At 48.1% G+C, this 25261-nt stretch overlaps 1 protein-coding gene across 1 annotated transcript in view; it reads left to right on the top strand.

Moving 5' to 3' along the window:
* Nucleotides 1-25261, top strand: part of LOC146026510 (uncharacterized) — a 118401-nt gene that overhangs the window by 7154 nt on the left and 85986 nt on the right. Inside the window, exon 2 of the mRNA XM_083157249.1 lies at nucleotides 10379-10505. The gene's annotated coding sequence lies outside the window, so the exon portion shown is untranslated. The remainder of the gene's footprint in view (nucleotides 1-10378; nucleotides 10506-25261) is intronic.

Raw genomic sequence — 25261 nt, 5'->3', positions numbered from 1 at the left:
TGACTACTAGAAGAGGTCGCCCTACCAGAACCATCGGACACTGTAGTGTTATATTATAGCGGGGGAATGTTACACCTCATGCAGTTATAATGTGTGCAATATCATTACATGGAATGGTGAATCACAACTGACATTGAATGATATTGCACTGCAGCCTTGTTCACCTCTAATAATATGGAGACATATAGTAATTCCCCTGTGACAACTGAAACCTCATTGCTTACCTTCCCAAAACCACCTTGGCCTAACTGATGGTGAAACGTCAGTCCCTGGATGGTACGAGAGACTGCATCTCTGAGGCAGGATGATGGAGCACTGCTGGTTTCTGATGGAGAGAGAAGCCAGAGGAGAACATTTAAACAGTGCCCATATATGATAGAACATGAATTAAGGTGACATTTATATTATCATGCCCCCCAACTTTGGCAGAGAAGGAAGAGGGATGCTTGTGTGTGCCCAAATTTCTGTGGGCGTGGCCTCATGCTCCATGGGTGTGACCTATGCTCATGGAACTGCTGCGAGGCCCATCTATGCAGCTCTGGGGGCATGTCCAGCACTTTGTGAGCTTACTGGCCATGCTCCCAGCCCCTCTGACTGCCTGAATAGATGCTGTGCACAGGCACACAGCATTTATTCCCCGCTAAGCAGCGGCAGGCAGGGGGGATTCCCTGTTACCGCACCATCACCACTGCGGAACGCTGCCGGCCCTGGGTGGGATGGCAGACTATCACAAACGGGATGGTTTAGCGAAAATCAGGACAGTTTGGAAGAATGTATTACAGCAGAAAAACAGGGTAAAGTGACCAGAAAATCAGCCAAGTGACATGAAGATTTCCATTCAGTTATCCTACTGAGGAAAATGTTAGTCCAGTAGCATCAGGAGGCTAAGCTATTTTGCTTAGAGATTTTCTTTTATGAAAACAGGACAGAGCGATGCACATTGTCATATGTACACGTGTGCAGCTCTGACGGGAGAAGTACATATCCAACTCCACCAACTGTATCTTGTCCCCATTGGGTAATGCTATCTTCAGATAGGGGGGAGTGTGCAACAAATAATTACTGGCTGAGTAAGTTACATGGTCAGAGGAATTATTGTATGGTTGGATGGAGACCACATCTGGTGGACACTTCGTCCCTACTTATTGGTTGGTAGGAGACGGATGCCAGCTGCTGTTTATGCAACTGACCTACAGGTATCACTCTTTTTATGTTTAGTCTGAGGAAGGGGCTGGAGGGGAGGAGCTTATGTACCGCTCTCATTAAGTGCTGACTACCTTTATCTACACCTCTATCTGCTTTTCTCACAGACAGTGATCAGCGCTGGGTCTTATCCACTTACACTACGTATAATCAGGGCCGGAGCGCCCCAGGGGGGGAGGGGCGCCCCGGCGCTCACCCGCTCCATGGGGTGGAGGGTGCCCTGTTGCCGTGCTGCTCCGGGGGAGGGGGTGCCTGGCCGCCGTGCTGCTCCCGGGGAGGGGTATGTGGAATGTGATGATGCCGCGTTCTGTCTGCCGTGCTGCCTGCGGGGGCTTGCCTCCAGGGGTGGCGGTGCGGCTCGCTCACCTGCTCCCAGGGGCTTTCCTCCTGCTCTCCTGGGTGTCGGCGGGACCTTTCCTGCTGCTGCTGCTCCTCCTGCAGCCTACTACCGCCCTCTAGTGCCCGGCGCCCTAGGCAAAAAGCCTAAACCTGCCTAGTGGTGGCCCTGCCTATAATGACTATTATACAACTGGCACTAAAGTTAATATTAAACATGATTTACAGAAATTATTTATAAAACCGATGGGATAACTAGTCTGTTAAATCAATACAAACAAGCATAGGTCAAAAACAGCAGAAATATATCCTTTACTGTCAGCAAGAAAAGCACTGCTGCTGGCAGAGAGAGGGAGTCACACTGCAGGGGGGGGCAGACTGCAGGAGGGAGTCATGCTGCGGCGGGGGGGGGGGACAGACTGCGGGAGGAAGTCACGCTGCAAGGGGGAACAGACTGCAGGACAGAGTTACGCTGTGGGGGGGACACAAACTGTGGGATGGAGTTACGCTGCGGGGGAGACAGACTGCAGGAGGGAGTCACAGGGGTGAGACTGGTGCATGGGGGAGTCACGCTGTGGGGTGGGAGACATACTGTGGGGGGAGTCAAGCTGCAGGGGGGGAAAGACTACAGGAGGGAGTCACGGGATGAGACCGGTGCATGGGGGAATCACGCTGCAAGAAGAAGGCTGTAAAGCTGAAACGCGTTGGTGACACTTTCTGCACACACAGGATTCGGAAGGAACATACCACCCACACCTGAGACGGAAGCAGAACCAAGCGCCGGGACAGGGTAAGTAGGAGGCTATGAGCGAGCAGTGAGGCAGGAGGGATCCCGGCAAAAGTAAGTGAGACGGCGCCTACGGCTACAAGGTCAGCCGTGATGCCGGTCCACTGAAACAAGTCCCTGCTTCAGCCGCAGAGGGCATCGGCAGACGTATACAGTATCCCCCACATGTGTGCGACGCCGCAGCAACTCGGCACCAAGCAGAAGTGACACCGGTCACCCTAAACTGTACCTACCGCACACTCCTCCGAAAACCTAGGAGTGATATCAGGCTGTTAAAGGGGTACCCGAAGAATCCACTAGCTTATCTGAGAGCGGGACGCCGCACTCAGATAACCCTAAGAGACTATTATCCAAGTGCTCTCACCAGAGACTTATCAGACTGTTCCTAAAGTTTACGCAATCCTAGGGGGGAATCACCAACCTTTGATACGCACAGTTAGGACTGAGCATACAGACTATCCAACTTATGCTTATGACCAATTGACCCTTTTTTGTGGCCAATTGTGTACATTTTAATTGAATCCTTGTTTGAAGTAAATTACAATTGCGAACATACTGAGTCTATTACCAATTTCTACTGTATACAGCCATATGCACCCATATATATGTATATTCACTGCATATTGATTAATAATTAAGACAGAGCGCGACACTAACCCACAAAAATTATATACGTTCAAAAAGATTGGATCCCAGTCAGATCCATAAGTGTTCGCAGCTAGTCATAACATCAATCTCAGTGCGCAGATACAACAAGAAATTCTCTACCACCGATAATCTGCCAAAGCAGGTGATCTCCAGTGCAGTGCCGGATTATTGTGGTATACCTGTACTGCTATATCTAAGCATTATTGTATTTAACAACAAGGTAGATATTACTGCGTTAGATTTGGATACAAGTAACTGAGCATGTTGTACATAAATTCATGGAGATGTATTTTGTAATATAAGTAGTAGACACAGGCCTCAGCACCTAGCTCCTATACTACAGCTACCAAACTACATTCAGTGCCTGTATAACCACCGTGTGTGTGTATGTATCACTTACTTCTTCGGTCTGCATCTGCTTGTAGGTCTTCTCTCTTCTTTCTTACCGTGCTGGTCTCTGAGCAGGGTGATGTCCTCCTGCAGATCTTCTTTCTCCATGTGGCCGCCTTCCTCCTCGTCGCCGTCCTTTTCTGCATGCCAAAACTCCACTTGGCCTTCCACCGCATGGCCATGCTCCACCTGGTCATCCTCTGCATGGCCATGCTCCACATCGAAGTCTTCATTGCCGTCTTCTTCATCTTTTCTCTCTGCAAAGCTGTCCTCCTCCACGTAGCGATCTTGCCTGTAGCTCTCCTCCACATCTATAGCTACCAACTGTCATCTGGCTACCAACTGCCACTTGCAGCAGAGGGTGGAAAGTAAACAGCTTGGTTGCCATGACAACATTCAAAGCAGCAAGTGCTGTGCTGTGGCATTACCCAGTTATGTCTGTGCACTACATACAAGTTGTATATGTTACATCAATTGGGGGGTATGTGTGATATTAGCATTGGATTTAATAGTGATTTCCTAAATTATGGTGGGGGGACATTTTTATAAGCAGACTGATTAGATTACAATTTATATATATTGAGGTACATATTTGGTTATGTTTGTCACTTCTATTAGAAAAAAAATTCTTAGAAACATTCATTTATATTAGGGATGTGCACCGGCCACTTTTCGGGTTTTGGGTTCTGAGTACTTTGAGGTTTTGGGTTCTAATGGGTTTTGGCAAAACACCTCCTAAGTGTTTTGTGTTTGGATTTTTTGGGTTTGGGGTTCTGATTTTTTGTTAAAAAAAAGCATAAAAACTGCTAAAATCGCAGAATTTTGGTTTTTATTTTTTGCTCCTACGCTATATTAACCTCAATAACATTCATTTCCACTCATTTCCAGTCTATTCTGAACAGCTCACGCCTTTTTTAGAGCAAAAGGTTGCACCGAGGTAGCTGGATAACTATGATAAGCCACACAAGTGTGCGGCACAAACACTAGACTGATATGGCACACTTAGCATCCCCTCTAGGCTGATACTGCACACCTAGCATCACCCCTGGACTGATATGGCACAGGTAGAATCACCCCTGGACTGATATGGCACGCTTAGCATCACCCCTGGCCTGATATGGTACGCTTAGCATCACCCCTGGACTGATATGGCACAGGTAGCATCACCCCTGGACTGATATGGCACAGGTAGCATCACCCCTGGACTGATACGGCACATTTAGCATCACCCCTGGACTGATATGGCACACTTAGCATCCCCCCTAGTCTGATACGGCACACCTAGCATCACCCCTGGACTGATATGGCACGCTTAGCATCACCCCTGGACTAATACAGCACACTTGGCAGCACCCCATGAATTATACGGCAGACTTGGCTCACCCCAGGAATTATTTGGGAGACTTGGCTCGCCCCTGGACTGATATGGCACACTTAGCATCACCCCTGGACTGATACGGCACACTTGGCAGCACCCCATGAATTATACGGCAGACTTGCTTACCCCAGGAATTATACGGCACAGATGGTGGCACCCCTGACCTGATACAGCACACATGGAATTATACGGCACAGATGGCGGCACCCCTGGACTGATACGGCACACATGGCGGCAGGCATGGAATTATATGGCAAACAAATTCCTGCAGTAAAAATAAAAATGTGTATTCTTTTAATTATAAAAAAGAGCAGCACACCTTACTTAGCAACACCCCATGAATTATACAGCACTCTTGGCTTACCCCTGGACTACAGCGCATTTAACAGCCCTTGCAGTAAACAAAAAAAAAACACCTTATTTTTATTTTCATTAAAAAAAGGGCAGCTTCCCTGGTCTGATATGGGACACATGGGGCACCCCTGGAATTATACGGCACATATGCGGGCACCCCAGGACTGATACAGGACACATGGGGGCACCCATGGAATTATATGGCACACATGCGGGCACCACATGGACTGATACAGCACACATGTGGGCACCCCTGGACAAATACAGCACACACGTGGGCACCCCTGGATGGATACAGTACACATGCGGGCACCCCTGGACTGATACAGCACAAATGTGGGCACCCCTGGACAAATACAGCACACATGTGGGCACCCCTGGATGGATACAGTACACATGCGGGCACCCCTGGACTGATACAGCACAAATGTGGGCACCCCTGGACAAATACAGCACACATGTGGGCACCCCTGGATGGATACAGTACAAATGTGGGCACCCTGAACTGATGCAGCACACATACGGGCACCCTGGACTGATGCAGCACACATGCAGCCACCCTGGACTTATACTGTGCACTGGCGACCATCGAACTCCCGCGATCCGGCCTCGGATCAGGTAAGTCCGTGGGGGTTCGGATCTCTAGGATCCGAACCCGCTCATCTCTAATTTATATTCCTATTTTATTTATGACCAGTTACTTCTATATATAGCTCATTTTAGAGCAGTGATTCCCAACCTCAACCCCCAGTCCCCCTATCAGCTTTCATATTCCAGGTTACCTGTGGATTTTTGAAATGTGTCCGTTGCTGATACACAGAGCACCTGCTGGGTGACCTGGAATAGGTAGTAGCTTGTGGGCCAGATGCACTAAAGTAATACAATGGAGAGTGATAAACAACCAACCAATCAGCTGTTGCCTGACATTTTTTGTCTGTGACATTGAATTTAGGAGCTGATTGACTGACTGTTGCATCTGGCCCACAATCTACTATCTATCACATGCACACGCAGTGTATAATAATACCAAATAGTCACTAAAATGATACATACAGAACACACAGATGCACTGACAGCTGAGCACAGAAGCATCTAAAGCTGGGTACACACTAATAGATATATCTACAGACGGATTGGGCATTGTGTTCTCCATGCCCGCTACCTGATGCGTCGGGACTAACATCACAAATGGGCGGGGATTTACATGCGCGCACCCACTAAGCTGTCAATCACGGTGGCGCTCCTTGATATATCAAGCATCGGCTGTGGTGCATAATGTTGCGATATATCTGTGAATGATGCAGTTCACAGATATATATATCGCTCGTAGACATCAGCCGATGGTGCATCGATATATCAACCATTCAATAGTACTATAGGAGACAAGTGCTGAGGCCTCTATTTCTATTACTACCAATTATAAATACATTTCCATGAATTTATGTACAACACGCTCAGTTACTCGCACCATAGTGTCATTTAGTGCTATTTGGCTTGTTGGTAAATGTAATGATGCTTATAAATGGAAGTCATGGGCGTGTTGCACATGTGTGATGTATGTGCCTCTGAGCTGATGCAGCAGATCCTGTGTGTTCTCACACCGGGAATGCAGCAACACTTACAGTACCCAAGTATGAGTGATGCAGAGGTGTATGTAGTATGCTCACAGGATGCTCTCACATAGGTACCGTACAGTGCGGGCGTGTGGGCAGGACAGGCGGCTATGCAGCGCTCAGCTTTGTCTAGTTCCAGGTATATATCTTACAGCATGTGGTCATTAGGTCGGCAGTCAAAAGGTCAACATGGTCATAAGGACAACACAAGCTGAAGGTCGACATGAAAAAGGTCGACCCTGAGTTTTTCATGATTTTTCCTTATGACTTGTTCATACATTACCACACCAGTGGGCATAGAGGGAGGGTATAATCAGGGCCGGTTCTACCATTAGGCAGCTTTAGGCATCTGCATAGGGCGCCGGAATCTAGGGGGGCGCCAGCAAGTCTGCAAAGCAAAACCTCAAGGATGTCTATGAGGATCCTTGTTGTACTTAATGCAGGTGGTTGCTGTGGAACTTCTAAGACCTCACCTCCATACTTTCCCTTGAGGCATACTTCCCTACTTTGCTGCCACCTCTTCCCTGCACTCTGCTGTGGGTGGCAAAGGGGAGAGTGCGGGGGGCTTCCAGGGAGAGCAGGGGACTTGCCCACGTTCCAGGGGGGCTGGGAGGACCACACAATTGTTTGGGAGCCTCCCTGCCATTCCAGAATGTTAGGCAAGTATGCCTTAAGGGATATTGGTGGCAGTATGGGGTGCACTAGGTTGAAGTTTTGCCTGGGGTGCTGAGAAGCCTTACACCGGCCCTGGGTATAATAGTGTAATTAGCACAGCATGGCTCACACAAGGGGATGCGGTAGACTGATGCAGTGCCCATGTCGACCTATGTCAACATAGACACCAAAACAATGAAAACTGCCCATGGAAACGCCCATGGAACGCTGGGCGTTCCCATATGGTAATGGGGCAGCCCGGCGCTCCCCGCCCATCTCTGCGCCCCCCCTCGCTGCTTTCGGGTCGCCGGGTGCACGCACCATGCGCCTGCACATGCGCAGAAACACGCCTGCGCATGCGCAGACACACAACATCGGTACTGCGTGCGAATGCGCGCAGTACCAATGAAATCTGAATAAGGCCCCAGGTCTCTGCGGATTCCAATGGGTCTGGCCATCCGTGTGGAATCTACTGAAAATGTCCTTCCCAAAATGTCCGCTGCCTTTTAGAAGACAGATGCTATAGAGGTCCTACTGGACAGATGGATAGATGCTAGAGGTCCTACTGGGTAGCGTATATCGCTACCCGGAATTTATATATATATATCTTTGAGAGCATTGTCCAACCGGAGGGACATTACAATAAGGGGAGCGGACAAAGGGGGTTCGATAGTGGTACAGGACATTGCCACATATCGTGAAGAATGTGACCGTCAACTCCTGGACCGACATACCTATACCCCTTTGAGCAAAGATCCAACTCCTCAATACATTGCAGAATTGAACGCCCTACTGACTTCAGCGGTGGAGAAGGGTCAAATTAATGCGGATCTTAAGAAACGCCTTTTGAGACTCAAGCCGAAGACATCTTTGTTCTACACAATTCCAAAGATACACAAGGACGCCCAGAGACCCCCTGGCAGACCCATCATATCTGCCCGGGGGTCTCTGTGCGAACCTTTAGCTATCTACATCGATCATCATATGCAGGCCTGTATACAGAACACGGACACATACTTAAAAGACACTACCATGCTGCTACAAAAGTTGTCAAGTTTCACACATATAGCAGAGAATTTAACCATGGCATGTATCGATGTATGTAACCTTTATACGTGCATCCCCCACGAGGAGGGGATAGAGGCTGCCAAAACTCTAATTACGGGCAACGTGCATTATACAGGGCCTGACACAGAGTTCTTTTTGGACATTTTAAAGTTTACTTTGACTCATAATTGTTTTATTCATGATGGCAAATTTTTTAATCAGAACAGGTGCTGTGCAATGGGTTCTGCGGCAGCTCCGGTGTACGCAAATGCATGTATGCACAATGTGGAAAAACAGATCTTTTTCACATCCACTATGCATCAGCACATCGCACTTTATTATCGATACATCGATGACATCCTGGTGTTCTGGACAGGACCCCAGGATATATTAATCAACTGCCTTGAGGCCCAAAATACGTCTAACAGCCCGGTAAAATTTACCTATAAACTGGACAACAAAACCATACAATTTCTGGATGTCCAGATTACAATAGAAGGGAACATCATTAACACCCAACTGTTCACTAAAGCCACAGATAGAAACAATTTGTTACATCATGGCAGTTTCCACCCCATACACACCAAGTCTGGCCTCCCATATTCCCAGTACTTACGAGTATGCCGCATCAATAATAACACACAGGTGCGGGACCAGCAATTAAAGGAGATGACAGATAAATTCTTACAGAGGGGTTACCCTCTAAGAGAGCTGTCCAAAGCCAGAGACAGGGCGTGCGCAAAAACTCGAGAGGAACTGCTGAGCTCCAATGTAGAACACAATGATGACAAAGCTGACATGCTTACATGGGTGACTCAATATTCCACCCAAACAACCGACATAGTAGCTAAAGTAAAGTCGTTGTGGCCTATGATTAGCACGGATCCGGATCTGAAAAGTCTGCACCAAACCAGGTTAATGCCCAGTTACAAGAGAGGCCCCAATATACGGGACCTGGTGGTCAAAACTGACTTAAGTAGGATTCCTAAACCCAGCACTCAGCACTTTCTAAGCAGGAAGGCTGGCTGCTATAAATGCACAGGATGTGCAACCTGCAATTACATGTTGACGGGCAACAACTTTAAACATCCCCTCACAGGGAAGAAGTACAAAATAAAACATGCCCTCACATGTAGTTCCAAATATGTGGTCTACTTGCTGTCTTGTCCATGTGGGTTAAACTACGTGGGCAAGACAGCAAGACAGTTCAAGAAACGCATGGCCCAACACAGAATGGCCATTAGGGCGGCGTTGCTGGTGGGACATAGTGATCAGGCGGTGGCCAGACACTATGCACAGGCCCAACACAGCATGGCACAGTTACGCTACCTCATCATAGACCATGTACCCATAAGCCCACGGGGAGGTGACAGGGACAGACAGCTACTCCGATTGGAGAGCCGATGGATATACACCTTAAACACGGTCAACCCAGGGGGACTAAATGAGGCCATCAATTTTAACTGTTTCCTTTGAACATAAATTAAACCATGGAAATTTGTGTAGAATAATACAGCAGCGGGGGGTCCTTAGTAAAATTGAGGAGAGACAGCATTGAGCACGGTTTTATAGGATGAATACACTACCAATAGTCACCACTATTAAAAATAATAAAAAACAAAATATTCTTGGGAAGTAAAATTTTTCTTAAAATATGTCACAAGCACTAGCACTTTAATAAGACATTAAGGACACAGGATATGTCCCCCTTCGTATTAATTACTGAGGGAAGGACATCACACTAGTGGTGCACACTGCCACCTAGCGGTTGTTTAATTGAATATTTTAGCATGTCATTAAGTCACCAGTGTAACGACGTAATGGATGTCGATTGTTTGTCTATGTATGTATTTTAATCAAATTTGTTATCGCTTATCACTGTTATATGCACTTTTGATGTCACTTTTACTCGCTTGATAGCGAGTCTTCATTCTTGCACGTTTTGATTTGCCATTCTTATGCCCACAGTGCTGCCCCTACTCCTGACGGCTCCCAAAGCCGGCACCATGTCACTTCCGGCCTCCTGACCGGAAGCAGCAGCGGGACAAGGACGGTGAGCGTCGGGCGGCGGGGATGGACCTGAACAGCCGGTAAGGTATATATTTCACTTTTGTATGTACTACTGCAAATGTCCTGAAGACGGGCTCAGCCCGAAACGGCGTAGACAGTACGCAGTAAACTTTGTGTTACTTCACCAGTCCCGGAGTGACGTGTTTTTGTTCGACTGTATGTGTTGGTGATTCATCACCCTCAGCACGGGCACCCGGGCAAGATACTGTGCTGTACCTGTCAGCGGGAGGAGTTGCCGGACATCACCCTGACCTATATATATATCTATATATCCCCCCGGAAATGAGTATGATAACCCTAGCAATGGCGTGCAAACCCTGTTAACAAGCATTTAAATCCCATCAATGATCATAAAACCCTTTGCAATGATATTTTAGGTATATCAAATTATAATAAATGTATGGGGCGGGGGCAGACATTTTTGAGGCGGGGGGGGGGGGCGCAACATTTCTAGTTCCGCAACTGCATGACACACTTTATCCGTCGGAAAGTTTATAGGGGTTATGGAGGGTGAACGGAGTAGAGGAAAGCGGAGTTTTACGAGGAGGGATGGAAATCTTTGAAGAAAAGGTGAGGGATAAGTGCACATTTGAAGTTGGTGAGACTTGTCAGTAGTGGCCATAAGACATGTTCTGTTTTGCTGCCAGCAATGCTGATGAGCAGAAACCAAGGGCGAAATTTAATAGGGGTCGAATTTTACTCACCTAGGTCCTCTGGAGAACATCCCGACATCTTCTCCATCTTCGCCGTCTCCGCCGCCGGTACCCGATGGACTTTGAGAGGCGCAGAGATGTTTCATCTTCAGCGCCTCTCATCCGAATGATTCTATTGGCTGCCTAGCGGCCAATCAGGAGCCGACATTCTCGGCTCCTGATTGGCCGCTAGGCTGCGAATAGAATCATTTGGATGAGAGGCGCTGAAGATGAAACATCTCTGCACCTTTCACTCCAAGCGTGTAGCGGAGACAGAGAAGAAGAAGAAGATGGAGAATATGTTGGGATGTTTTCCAGAGGACCTGGGTGAGTAGGATTTCCCTCCACAGGTCCCCCATGGATTTCTTCGGATCCAGGACCCCGGACTCTTCAGCCCTGGAGCCCCGGACCAGCGCCGGAACCGAGCCCCCGGACCGGACCCAGGGACCTACCAACGGGCTCAAGATAGGTAAGTATCAGTATTTGTGGGCTTTGTATGTATTAAAGTTTTATTTTTACTGGGTGTCAGTGTGTTTATTTAACTATTTATTTTACTGTGGAACTACAAGTGCCAGCGGGCCCTTTAATGCCCCGCATGCTGGGACTTGTGGTTCTCCAAGTCCCAGCATGCGGGGGAGGCTTGCTGGGACTCCTAGCTCCATGGTATAAGACAATAGTTTTTCATCTATTTTTTACACCAAATATCAGCTTGATGCCCACCGCCCAGGGGCATCGAGGACAGCCCCGGGCTTCAGCATGGGCAGGTAAGTTCTGGAGGGGGGGGAGACCCCTTCTTTGGAGGGTCCCCACTTCCCCAGGACCCCTGCCCCTGCTGACCGGTCAGGGGGATGAATGCTTTGGCCGGGTAGACTTGTATAAAAAGTCTCTCCCCCCCCCCCCCGGCTGTGGCATTACCCTGCTGGCTGGTTGGGCCCGGTGCTGGTTCTTGAAATACGGGGGACGCCTACTCATTTTGTCCCCCGTATTTTGGGAACCAGTATCGGCCCTTGAGCCTGGTGCTGGTTTTGTAAAATCCAGGGGAACTCTATTTGTTCTGCCCCGTGATTTTATGAAACCAGGACCGGCTCTTTGAGCCCGGGGCTGGTTATGCTCAGGAGAGGGACCCCACGCAGTTTGTTTGGTTTTTTTTGTTTTTTTTACACCAAAATTCACACATTTCATAAAATGTGCAGATTTTCATGACTGAAAATCGCACTATGGGCTTTATTCTAGTTCACTCTTAGAGGCAAATTCCTTCTCAGATGGACAAAACCATGTGCACTGCAGGAGGCAGATGTAACAGGTGGAGATAGAATTCAATGGGATGCGGTCATTCGTCAGACTGCATTTAGGTCTACAGTCATTAGGTCGACCCCACTAGGTCGACTGGCAGGAAGGTCGACTTGACTTAAGGTCGACATGGGCCAAGGTCGACATGACTTAAGGTCGAATTTGCATAAAGGTCGACATGAGGAAGGTCGACTGGTCATAAGGTCGACATGGGTTTTTCACTGTTTTTTGATCCGACATGTGCCGACAGGCGGTATTTCATGCCCTACCATCCACTAGGGCGTGGTGGGAGAATAAAATAGTGTGCCGAGCGCAGCGAGGCACCGTGCCCGAAGCATTGCGAGCGTAGCGAGCGATGCGAGGGTCCGATTCTCATTGCCAACTGTGTCCATGACGACTGTGTCGACATTCGGATCAAAAAACAGTGAAAAACCCATGTCGACCTTATGACCAGTCGACCTTCCTCATGTCGACCTTTATGCAAATTCGACCTTAATTCATGTCGACCTTGGCCCATGTCGACCTTAAGTCAGGTCGACCTTCCTGCCAGTCGACCTAGTGGGGTCGACCTAATGACTGTAGACCTAAATGCAGTCTGAGGAATGATCCCATTCCAATTCAATTTGGGTGAGTTATTTTGTTTCTGTGCAGGGTAAATACTGACTGCTTTATTTTTACACTGCAATATAGATCTCACTTTGAAGAAAAACCCCACCCAAATCTAACTCTCTACGCCTGTTACATCTGCACCACCTACAGTGCACATGGTTTTGTCCATTTGAGAAGGAATTTACCTCTAAGAGTGAACTAGAATAAGGCCCTATATCGCACTTTATCGTGCTATTTTGCCGCAAATTCGCATCTCATTAAATATGCGAAAATCGGCCCAATAATGCGATTTTAAAAAGTGCAATTTTGTGCGATTTTAAAACATGCCTAAAAATTGGCCCCTATTAAATTTCGCCCCAAGTGTCTGATGCTCCTGATGGGAAGAAGATCACAGCTAAAGCTGGAATCTAAGGACTAGAAAGCTTAGTGTCAGGGACCAGGCCAGGTGTGTGTCTAATCATTATGCCATATGGGGCAAGAACTAACATAAATCCTTTCTCATCTTCTGAAGCTGCATCAACTAACTTCTTGGCATGGGCGAAACTACGGAGTGAGCATTGTGCTCATCATACCACCTAATACTAAGAGGGACAAGCAGAACAACAACATCTCCCCATATTGTGCTGCGCTCCTGTGCGTGTCACTATATTCTATTATGGCTGAAATGGAACCTGCTACACATGCCCAACTGCAGAAGCTCATCCATTCACCCATTGCTGGCACTTAGTTGGGACTTTGGGCTTTATTCTGTTTGGTACGGTGGGACTGTATACGGGCAGATCGGGGTTTTTTTTCATCTGTGCATGCGTATTTTTCGCAATGCGCATGTGCGGCTCACTCACACCGCTCACGGACGGATCTCCGTTCGAAAAAATCTGTCCGCAAGAGGACAGGGATTTATCGCCGGGGCACACTCCCATCACTGGCAATATGGTCGCCAGTGACCATATTCCCAGCGAGATCAGCCCCTAACTTAACAAAGGATCCCAACATCTGCCTATCACACTCTAAAGTCTTATGTTGAACAATATTAGAACATGTTTGCACACATACCATTTTGTCATGCTTGGTTGACTGACAACTTTAACACACCTGTACCAAGAACTATGGGGAGTCATCACTGTTTGTTTTTGGAGGACACATATGCATTCCTACACAAATGTCACTTTTCCCTCTTGTTTGCCTACCTCATCCACTCCATGAGGAACTCATTGTGCTAATTATGGACATAATTTAGTACATACACACAAACACCAACATGACTTTATTTAAAAGTTAATCCAATGTAGGGACACATAGATAGTGAGTAAAATGCCACATTAGAACATAATGAATATACATGTAAGGAGGATTAAAAAGTTGTTTTATTAGGGTGTTTATTAAGGTAGATAATTGAGGTAATAGAAAACAATGATTAAATAACACTTGGAATAATTAAGTATTTGTCTTAATTCTACTTCAAAGGGAATATTTGCAGGCCCATATATGTGAAGGGTACACCACCGTGCACGGACGTACGCTTCCTCTCACGATCGGTGACACACGCAAGTTTTCCATTGTAAAAAGCTGAGAGCCGTCCGTGCACTGTGCAGTATGCTCAGATATACGGAAAGTGTCGATGGAAAAATGGATGAGATCCGCCCGTGCACTGTGGCGTACGCTCTGATGTACGCCAGGTATCGGTGGCTAAGAGGGAGATCTATCCATACACGGTGGCGTACGCTCAAGTGTACACCACTACCCATTGTCAGTGTTTGTGACCGTCCGTGTGTGGCTGTTCTGTGGGCGGACTTACGCTCACCGCGAGCGTACGATGTGACGGACCGTACGTACGTTTCACCGTACCAACCAGAATAACCCCCTCAGTGTGGCCTGCGGTGTGGACCGGGCATGGAAATTCAGTGTGTGGCATAATGTGAGCATGTGGGCACTACTGTTTGGCCAAATATGAGCTGTGGCCATTACTGTTTGGTATTCTAGTAACTGCGGGCATTAGTATTTGGCATAGCATGATATATGTTTTTAGTGCACCTTTATTTATATCAGATTGGCCACACCAATTGGCTTGATCACCAGCTACAGCAGTGGCGATTGCAAGATGTTTTAGACACCTAGGGCACTTGAATGACATATTACCGATTATCTAGTATTGCCTATAGTAAAAGACCAATCAGAAGCTTCATTCTCTACTTGTTGGCCTGGACCTCCACTAGGAAGCATTGCTTATTACATTCAGGTGTATGTGTTTGAGTAGTAATCAGCGTTAATTAGCAGACCCAGGTGTCCGCTCTCATGCGGTATCTGTAGGGGTGGTCTGGAGGTGGCGGTGGCGGCCGCCTGTTTTGTGTCCGAAATGCACAGTGCTTTCGCCGATCGAGCGGTAGTAGCACCGTACATTTTTTTGTGAACACCTCCGTGTACGCCCATGTTTACACCCAGTTTCCCTCATTATTTCGGCCGCTCCCCTCAACACGCCCATATGCCGCCCACAATGACGTACTCTTGAGGACAGGTTTTTTCGCACAGAAAGAACCGTCCGTGAGCGTTGTGGAGTCGTCGCGCCTGCGCATTGCGGTAGGTACGCATGCGCAGATCAAAAAAAATCCCGGAATGTACGCTTACGGCCCAGCCGCCCGAACCAGAATAAACCCCTATGTCACATTCTCCCCATGTATGCCCCTGTCACCTCCCTCTCCCCATGTGTGCCTCTTCCACCTCCCCTCCCCATGCATGCTTCCACCTCCCCTCCCCATGTTAATCTATGCTGCATTCTCCCCATGTGTGCCTCTACCACCTCCCCATGCATGCCTCCACCTCCCCTCCTCATATGTGTCTATGACACATTCTCCCCATGTATGCCTCTGCCACATTTGCTTGGTGTGTCAGCCCTTGACCCCTCACAGTGCACTAGGCCACGGGTCTTCAAACTGTGGCCCTCCAGATGTTGTGAAACTACATGTTCCAACATGCATTGCCACATTTTTTCCTATAAGAGCATGCCAAAACTGTCAGGGCATGCTGGGACATGTAGTTCTACAACATCTGGAGGGCCACAGTTTGAAGACCCATGCACTAGGCTGTAATCCCCACAACAGCTGGAGCTGCTGCTGGGCCCTTCTGCTGGTTGCAAGGCTGTGTTTCCCACATGTCTCATGCTGTGTTTTTGGGGTTATTCTGTGAGGCATAATGTGAATTTTGGCTCATTCCTTGTAGCATAATGTGTAAGGGGGTTTACTATTGTATTGAATAAGGGGTATAAGGTGTGGTACACTACACTCAAAGATATGCCCCCCTTTGAGTGGCCACACCCCTTGAACGTAACATGTGCCTTAAGCGCACATTTTACTTCAACCTTCACTTTTCCATCCTGCTATGTGCTAAACATGCCCCCAAAAAGATGTGGTCTCACCCCCTCCAGCGGGGCCCTGGGAAGCTGTTGTACCGGGGCCCAGGATTTCTCTTGGCAGCCCTGGGTATATAGGGCCTGATTCTAGTTAATTCGGTCCCTCGCATGTTCACATGGGGGACCGATGGTGGTACCCTGCACATACGCATAATCAGCACTGTCAGCGTGGGGGGAGGGGGGGGAGCGAGTGGTGGCGGCTATGCTCCATCGGAATGCCCAGCTTTTCATGGACGTTGCCGGGAGCAGGTGGCTGACGTCACATGATGTCAGCCGCTCGCCCTGTCTTCGGCCGGAAGCCCTTAAATATAACTCAGTCTCCACTGACTTATATTTGGGAGCCCTGCAGAAATCATTAGATGGTCGCCAACCATCGAATGATTTCTCCAGCAGCGGGGCATGTAAGGGATGTGTTTTCATACCATGGTTGTGAAGGCATGGCATCGTTTCGAAGAGGATACAGTGGCGGGAGGTCAGCAATTTGTGGGGGCGGGCAAACTGGGACTCGATAAGCTGCGAGCTTTGCAATTTACTGAGTTAACCAGAATCAGGCCCATAGTGTACTGATGTACTGCGGAGTATAGGGGGTATGTATTGTACTGATGTAGTATGGAGTATAAATGGTATATAGTGTAGTGATGTAGTATGAAGTATAGGGGGTATATAGTGTACTGATGTACTGCGGCGTATAGGGGATATGTATTGTAGTGATGTACTGCAGAGTATAGGGGATATGTATTGTACTGATGTAGTATGGAGTATAAATGGTATATAGTGTAGTGATGTAGTATGAAGTATAGGGGGTATATAGTGTAGTGATGTACTGCAGAGTATAGGGGGTATGTATTGTAGTGCTGTAGTATGGATTATAGAGGGTATATAGGGCCTGATTCAGATCCGTTCGGTACTGCGTGCATTCGAACGCAGTACCGATGTTGTGCGTCTGCGCATGCGCAGGCGGGTATCTGCGCATGTGCAGGCAGGGCCGGCTCTACCACTAGGCAGCTTTAGGCAGCTGCCTAGGGCGCCAGGTTCTGGGGGGCGCCACCAAGTCTGCAAATCAAAAAAGCAAGGCTGTCTATGCGGATCCTTGCTGTACTTAGGTGGTGGCTGTGGAACTTCTAAGACCTCACCTCTATACTTTCCCTTGAGTCATACTTCATACATTGCTGCACCCTCCTCCACTCTGTTGTGGGTGGCAAAGGGGAGGGTGCAGAGGACCTCCAGGAAAAGCAAGGGACTTGGCCACCTTCCCCAGGGGGGGGGGGGGGGGGGCGGAGATGCCCCATTACCATATGGGACGCCCAGCGTTCCATGGGTGTTCCCATGAGAACGCTGGGCGTTGTCATGGTAATGAGGCAGTGACGCGGGTGTGGGGGGCGGATAGCTGACATCACCGGATGTCAGCTGCCCAGCCGTATCCACGCAAGCATGCACGCATATCTACGCAACTGAAAAGTCACTTATATATGCGTGCACGCTAAACATCATTCGATGGTCGGTGACCATTGAAAGATGTGGGTGGTTACCCGAGCCATGCGAATGGATGTTTATGCAAAACATCCATTCGCAGCTGTTCGGGCGAAGCCGCACTTTGAGGGGGCCGCAGGGGGGGGGGGGGGGGGGGGCGGTCGTTCACCGGGCGGGGTTTGGTGGACTCGCAAGGCTGAATCTGAATAACCCCCATAGTGTAGTGATGTGGTGCGGAGTATAGGGGTTATATAGAGTAGTGATGTAGTTTGGAGTATAGAGGGTATAAAGTGTAGTGATGTAGTGCGGAGTATAGAGGGTATATAGTGTAGTGATGTGGTGCGGAGTATAGGGGTTATATAGAGTAGTGATGTAGTATGGAGTATAGAGGGTATATAGTGTAGTGATGTGGTGCGGAGTAAAGGGGTTATATAGAGTAGTGATGTAGTATGGAGTATAGAGGGTATAAAGTGTAGTGATGTAGTGCGGAGTATAGGGGGTATATATTGTAGTGATGTTATGCAAAACATCCATTCGCAGCTGTACCAGCGAACGAAGGAGGGGGGGGGGGGCGCCGTTTAATCCACATAGTGTAGTGGTGTATTGCGGCATGTAGGAGGTATTTAGTGCAATGATGTAGTGCGGAGTATAGGGGTATATAGTGCAGTGATGTAGTGTGGAGTGTAGGGGTATATAGTGTAGTAATGTAGTGCGGGGTATATAGTGTAGCGATGTAGTGCAGAGAATATTGGTTATACAGGGCCAGATGGAGCTGCCGCTCCAGGCCTACACATAAAGTATGCCCATCATCGTGGCACAATGATGATCACCAGCTGGGCACAATGTGGGCCATAAATCAAACCATCTTCGTCCGCATACCCATCTCCATCATTGGCATCTAGCCTCTAGTTGTATGTTGATTGAGTCCTCACTACTTATATCCAAGCTGTAATGTGTATTGAACTGTGGCGCTCTTTATTTGTACTGTATTTTTGTTATTTATTCAATGTTATGCCAAGCTTTGTCTCCCTGTATTGTTCCTTTGTACGGCGCTGCGAACACTTGTGGCGCCTTATAAATAAAATTATAATAATAATAATTAGAGATGTGCACCGGCCACTTTTCGGGTTTTGGGTTTTGGGTTCTGATTACCTTGAGGTTTTGGGTTCTAATGGGTTTTGCCAAAACACCTCCTAAGTGTTTTGTGTTTGGATTTCTTGGGTTTTGGGTTCTGATTTTTTTGTTAAAAAAGCATAAAAACTGCTAAAATCGCAGAATTTTTTTTTTTTTTTTGCTCCTACGCTATATTAACCTCAATAACATTCATTTCCACTCATTTACAGTCTATTCTGAACAGCTCACACCTTACAATATTGTTTTTAGGGCAAAAGGTTGCACCGAGGTAGCTGGATAACTATGATAAGCCACACAAGTGTGCGGCACAAACACTAGACTGATATGGCACACTTAGCATACCCTCTAGGCTGATACTGCACACCTAGAATTACCCCTGGACTGATATGGCACAGGTAGCATCACCCCTGGACTGATACGGCACATTTAGCATCACCCCTGGACTGATATAGCACACTTAGCATCCCCCCTAGTCTGATACGGCACACCTAGCATCACCCCTGGACTGATATGGCATGCTTAGCATCACCCCTGGACTAATACAGCACACTTGGCAGCACCCCATGAATTATACGGCAGACTTGGCTTACCCCAGGAATTATACGGCACAGATGGTGGCACCCCTGACCTTATACAGCACACATGGAATTATACGGCACAGATGGCGGCACCCCTGGACTGTTACGGCACACATGGCGGCAGGCATGGAATTATACGGCAGACAAATTCCTGCAGTAAAAATAAAAATGTGTATTCTTTTAATTATAAAAATGAGCAGCACACCTTACTTAGCAACACCCCATAAATTATACAGAACTCTTGGCTCACCCCTGGACTACAGTGCATTTAACAGCCCTTGCAGTAAAAAAAAAAAAACACCTTAATTTTATTTTCATTAAAAAAAAGGGCAGCTCCCCTGGTCTGATATGGGACACATGGGGCACCCCTGGAATTATATGGCACACATGCGGGCACCCCAGGACTGATACAGGACACATGGGGGCACCCCTGGACAAATACAGCACACATGTGGGCACCCCTGGATGGATATAGCACACATGTGGGCACCAATGGACTGATAGTACTGGTAGCCAGTGGAAACAGCAGATTGGAATTATATACTGCAATAAAATACTGGTAGCCAGTGGCAACAGACTGGAATTATATACTGCGATAAATACTGGTAGCCAGTGGAAACAGCAGACTGGATTTTTATATACTGTGATAAATAATACTGGTAGCCAGCGGCAACAGCAGACTGGAATTATATACTGCGATAAATACTGGTAGCCAGTGGCAACAGCAGACTAGAATTATATACTGCAATAAATAAAATACTGGTAGCCACTGCCAGTGGCAACAGCAAACTGGAATTATATACTGTGATAGGTACTGATAGCCAGGGGCAACAGCACACTGGAATTATATACTGCAATAGGTACTGGTAGGCACTAGCCAGTGGCAACAGCAGCAAGATACAATATTTATTTTGTGGATAGTTACACTGGTAGGTAACACAACAAGTGGCGTCAGCAAACCGGAGTTATTTACTGCGATATATGTAACGGCAGCAGTGGCAGCAAACTGGATACCCAGATATCAGCTGGTTGTTGTCACTAGCCAGTGACAACAGCAGCAAGATACAATATTTATTTTGTGGATAGTTACACTGGTAGGTAACACAACAGGTGGCGTCAGCAAACCGGAGTTATTTACTGCGATATATGTAACGGCAGCGGTGGCAGCAAACTGGATACCCAGATATCAGCTGGTTGTCACTAGCCAGTGACAACAGCAGCAAGATACAATATTTATTTTGTGGATAGTTACACTGGTAGGTAACACAACAAGTGGCGTCAGCAAACCGGAGTTATTTACTGCGATATATGTAACGGCAGCGGTGGCAGCAAACTGGATACCCAGATATCAGCTGGTTGTCACTAGCCAGTGACAACAGCAGCAAGATACAATATTTATTTTGTGGATAGTTACACTGGTAGGTAACACAACAAGTGGCGTCAGCAAACCGGAGTTATTTACTGCGATATATGTAACGGCAGCGGTGGCAGCAAACTGGATACCCAGATATCAGCTGGTTGTCACTAGCCAGTGACAACAGCAGCAAGATACAATATTTATTTTGTGGATACACTGGTAGGTAACACAACAAGTGGCGTCAGCAAACCGGAGTTATTTACTGCGATATATGTAACGGCAGCGGTGGCAGCAAACTGGATACCCAGATATCAGCTGGTTGTTGTCACTAGCCAGTGACAACAGCAGCAAGATACAAAAGTGGATACACTGGTAGGTAACACAACAAGTGGCGTCAGCAAACCACAGTTAAAAATTTAATTACTGAGTCTGCGATATCTAACGGCAGCCAGTGGTGTCAGCAACAACAACAACTTAATTATTTTTTTTTATATTTTTATATATTTTTAATTTTTTTTTTATTTTTTTTTATATACTCTGAGAGGTAGGTACAAGGTAGTGGCACTGGCAACAACAGAGGTGACTGCCTGGTAGGTGTTTACAACCATATAACAGGTAGCCAGGCAGCACAAAAACCCTCTCTGGCAGCACAATAAAAATTATTAAACCCCCCTCTGTCTGTAGTATTCTGTAGCAGGCTAGCAGCAGCAGTGACACAATTAGAGATGAGCAGGCTATAGCAATATAGAAAGAAAACCCCCTCTGCGGCAGTACAATAAACCCCCCTCTGTCTGTAGTATTCTGTAGCAGCAGCAGTGACACAAATTACAGATGAGCAGGCTACAGCAATATAGAAAAAAAAATCACTCTCCAGCAGCACAATAAAAATGATTAAACCCCCTCTGTACTTGCAGCTCTTTAGCAGCAAGCAGCACAGTGACACACACAACGCTCCAGCAAACCCCCCTCACGGAGCAATAAATAAAACCCCCCTCTCTGGCAGCACTGCTGCCTGCTCTGCATCGCCCCACAGAATGAAGATGGCGGCGGCGGGTCCCGGCTTTTATGTAATCCGGATCTCGCGAGAATCCGACGTCACCAATGTGACGTCGGGCCTCGATTTCGGCTCCGGGCCTGCGCGGGAGTCCGCGGACGTCCTGGATCCGGATTCGGATTCAGGACGTCCGTGCGGATCCGGATCTCGGAGATCCGGACCCGCTCATCACTAATAATAATAAAATCATGTTTGTATTTTGATGTGTTTAGGGAGACATTGGTGCTTATAGTGTACGGGTTCTACATGGCATTGGCCTCACCTCCTCCACTTCTCATAATAGGCTCTTGTACATTATTAGCCAGGCCCGTGACTAGGGTGGCCAATCCCGGGATCGGGATCGGCGGGATCCCGGGATTTGGCCCCAATATTGCCCAATATTTCAGGATTAGTCTAATGCTGGGCAGCGTCTGAGCACTTGCTCAGATGCTGCCTGGCTGCTCCGAGTCCTGTGCCGGCTGTGCAGCTCAGACGCGCAGCGTGATGTGGTCAGAGGTCATGCTGGGCGTCACACTGTGCAGCCAACCGAACACATCCCCCGCACCGCCGCCACTTTCTACAACTGGAGGCTCTTTGCTGAACGGAGGTCTTTGGTGTTTATTTGTGTAACCCTGAATTGGATCTGGACTTCCTTTACCGACCGCAGAGAACTTTGGATGACGGATTCCGGACCATCATCCTTTGTATTTCAAGCGCTTTTGAGAACTGATTCTATTCAGATTCTCCATTCCATCCGGTACTTATATTTTCTTTTCTTGTACTATCACATCACATGTTTGTCGTATATCAATAAATGTGGTATTGCACCATATGTATCTTTTCTACATTTATTTTGGGGTCTCATCCGGACCGAGATAAATGATCTATGGGTGTGAGGATTGGTGTTCCACTATCCAAATAAGCAGTCGATTTGGGAGAAGAGGAGAAGCTATCAGGACAGGAGGAACGTTCCTATATATCTATGGACATATTTTAAATTCACAAGGGCGCCGGTGGAGGAAACATGCCATCTTTTGTCACTTTTTCCACTGTTTCTTGGGGGTCCAGGGTCACCCTTGTTGGATGTACCCACCATAGGCTGTCCAGGCGCACAGAACTTACTCTCTACCTTTCTTTCTTCGCTTAACTCGCCTGCTGCTGTGACCAGGTTAGGCATGACTGTGTGCGGCCGGGAGAGGTTGGACGGCAAGCGAGTTGTGACACTGGAGCTGCAGTGCTGTGGCCTGCGAAACGTGACCTATGGGACACACCTATGGGTCACGCTGCGCAGGCCGCAGCACCGAACCCGCTCGCCGCCCGACTTCTCCCGGCTGCACAGTCTAGTGACACACTGACCTCCCTCCGGCATCACACTCGCAGCCTGCCTCCATTCCGCTGCCACCTGTCCCGCTTAATGTAAGGCAACGTCAGGGGAGGCAGTGCCTCCCCTGTCATTAATGATAATCAATAATGATAAACATATAAAAGTAAATGCTTTATATTATTCTATTCATTTTTATGCCATAATTATTATTATTTTTATTGGTTTCGGCGGCACTGGGAACAGTGCCTCCTGCTGATAATGTTCAGGTTCCAGAAACAGGGGCGGGCAGGGGGCGGGGCCAAGCAGCAGACTGCAAAATAACATTAAAAAAACCTATATAGGCGGCACCTATAGCGGGATCTCAGTGACGGGGGGGGGGGGGGGTGCTTTCTGCCTTTATTATAGCACGCCCCTGTCACTCAGACAGCTATGATTGGTTTCACTGACTCTCTGCTGCCTATGCCGGTCAGTGCAGCAGCACCCTCTGCACCCCCCTTTCCCCACTCAGCAGGTGCACGGACCTCCGCACCCACCCCCGCTTCCCCACCCGGCGGATGCACGGAACCGCATACCTTCTCCCTCTCCTGGTGTGTGCATAACGGAACATTGCAAACCCTCCTTCCCAACCCGGTGGCGGCAGCACGGACCCCCACACCTTCTCTTTCCCCTGGCGGGTGCATGCCAGAACTTCGCAAGGCTTTCTTCCCTGTCGGACCGGGTGCACGGATCTCCGCATCTCAGCCCTCCTCCCCGCATGTCTGGCATAGGCTGCTCCCAACCCCGTGGGTGCCTCTGCTATGTATTTCAGGGGGACACCCAAGAGCTATGCCTGGAGCCGGGTAAGTAGTAGCCCCAGGGCAGGGACTGGGCAGATGGGAGAAAGCCAGAGGCGGGAGGGTAGTAGCCAGGGGGAATGCAGGTGCCGTGTGCCACCTGTCTGGAAGTTGGATCCCGGCTGCTGCTAAGTAAGAGCAGGGGAGCAGACAGTGGGGATGTGTAAGGTGCATTATATGCATAAGGGCAATTAATAATATGGGGCAAAAGTAAGAGATTATGTGGGGCATTATGTATAAAGAAGCATTGAATAATGTGGGGCATATGTAAAGGACATTATGGGGGAAATTTACCAATATGAAAAACCTAGTTTTTCGTATTGGTAGTTTCCCTACGACTGCATACGACTGTTTAAGTCGTATGCAAAGTCGTGTTCCGGAGGATCAGTTACAAAGCAGTCATATACGACTGCTTTGTAACCCTCCGATGGTGTAATGATTCGTATTAGCGGCCGTATATACGGCCGCTAATACGAATTATTTCTAGCAGTCTGCACGGATCAGTCAGATCCGTGCAGGCTGCAAGGTGTAAAAAAAAATAGAAAAAATAAATAAATTTAAAAAAAAAACGGCGTGGGGTCCCCCCCACAGCCGAAACCAGCACCAGGCTGAAGGAGCCGGGGCCGGTAATTAAAAATCAGGGAACCCGACAAATAGGGGTTCCCCGATTTTTAACAACCAGCCCCAGGCTCCAGGTCCGGGGCTGGTTCCCAAATTACGGGGGACAAAATGAGTAGGGGTCCCCCGTATTTTAAGAACCAGCCCCAGGCACAACCAGCCGGCAGGGTAATGTCACAGCCGGGGGACACTTATAATATAAGGTCCCGCGGCCAAAACATTCTCCCTACCGACCAGTCAGCCTGGCCAGGGGCCCTGGGGGAGTGGGGACCCCCCCAATGAAGGGGTCCCCCCCCTCCAGGACTTACCTGACCAGGCTGAAGCCTGGTGCTGTCCTCGATGCCCCTGGGCGGTGGGCATCGAGCTGATAAATGTTGTAAAAAAAAGATGAACCTATTGTTTTTTACTGTGGCACTACAAGTGCCAGCAAGCCTCCCCAG

The sequence above is a fragment of the Crinia signifera genome, chromosome 8 (assembly GCF_055691185.1).
Source record: "Crinia signifera chromosome 8, ASM5569118v1, whole genome shotgun sequence".
Classification (NCBI taxonomy): domain Eukaryota; kingdom Metazoa; phylum Chordata; class Amphibia; order Anura; family Myobatrachidae; genus Crinia; species Crinia signifera.
The sequence above is the reverse complement of the archived record's forward strand: the minus strand, read 5'-3'. Positions and strand labels throughout refer to the sequence as shown.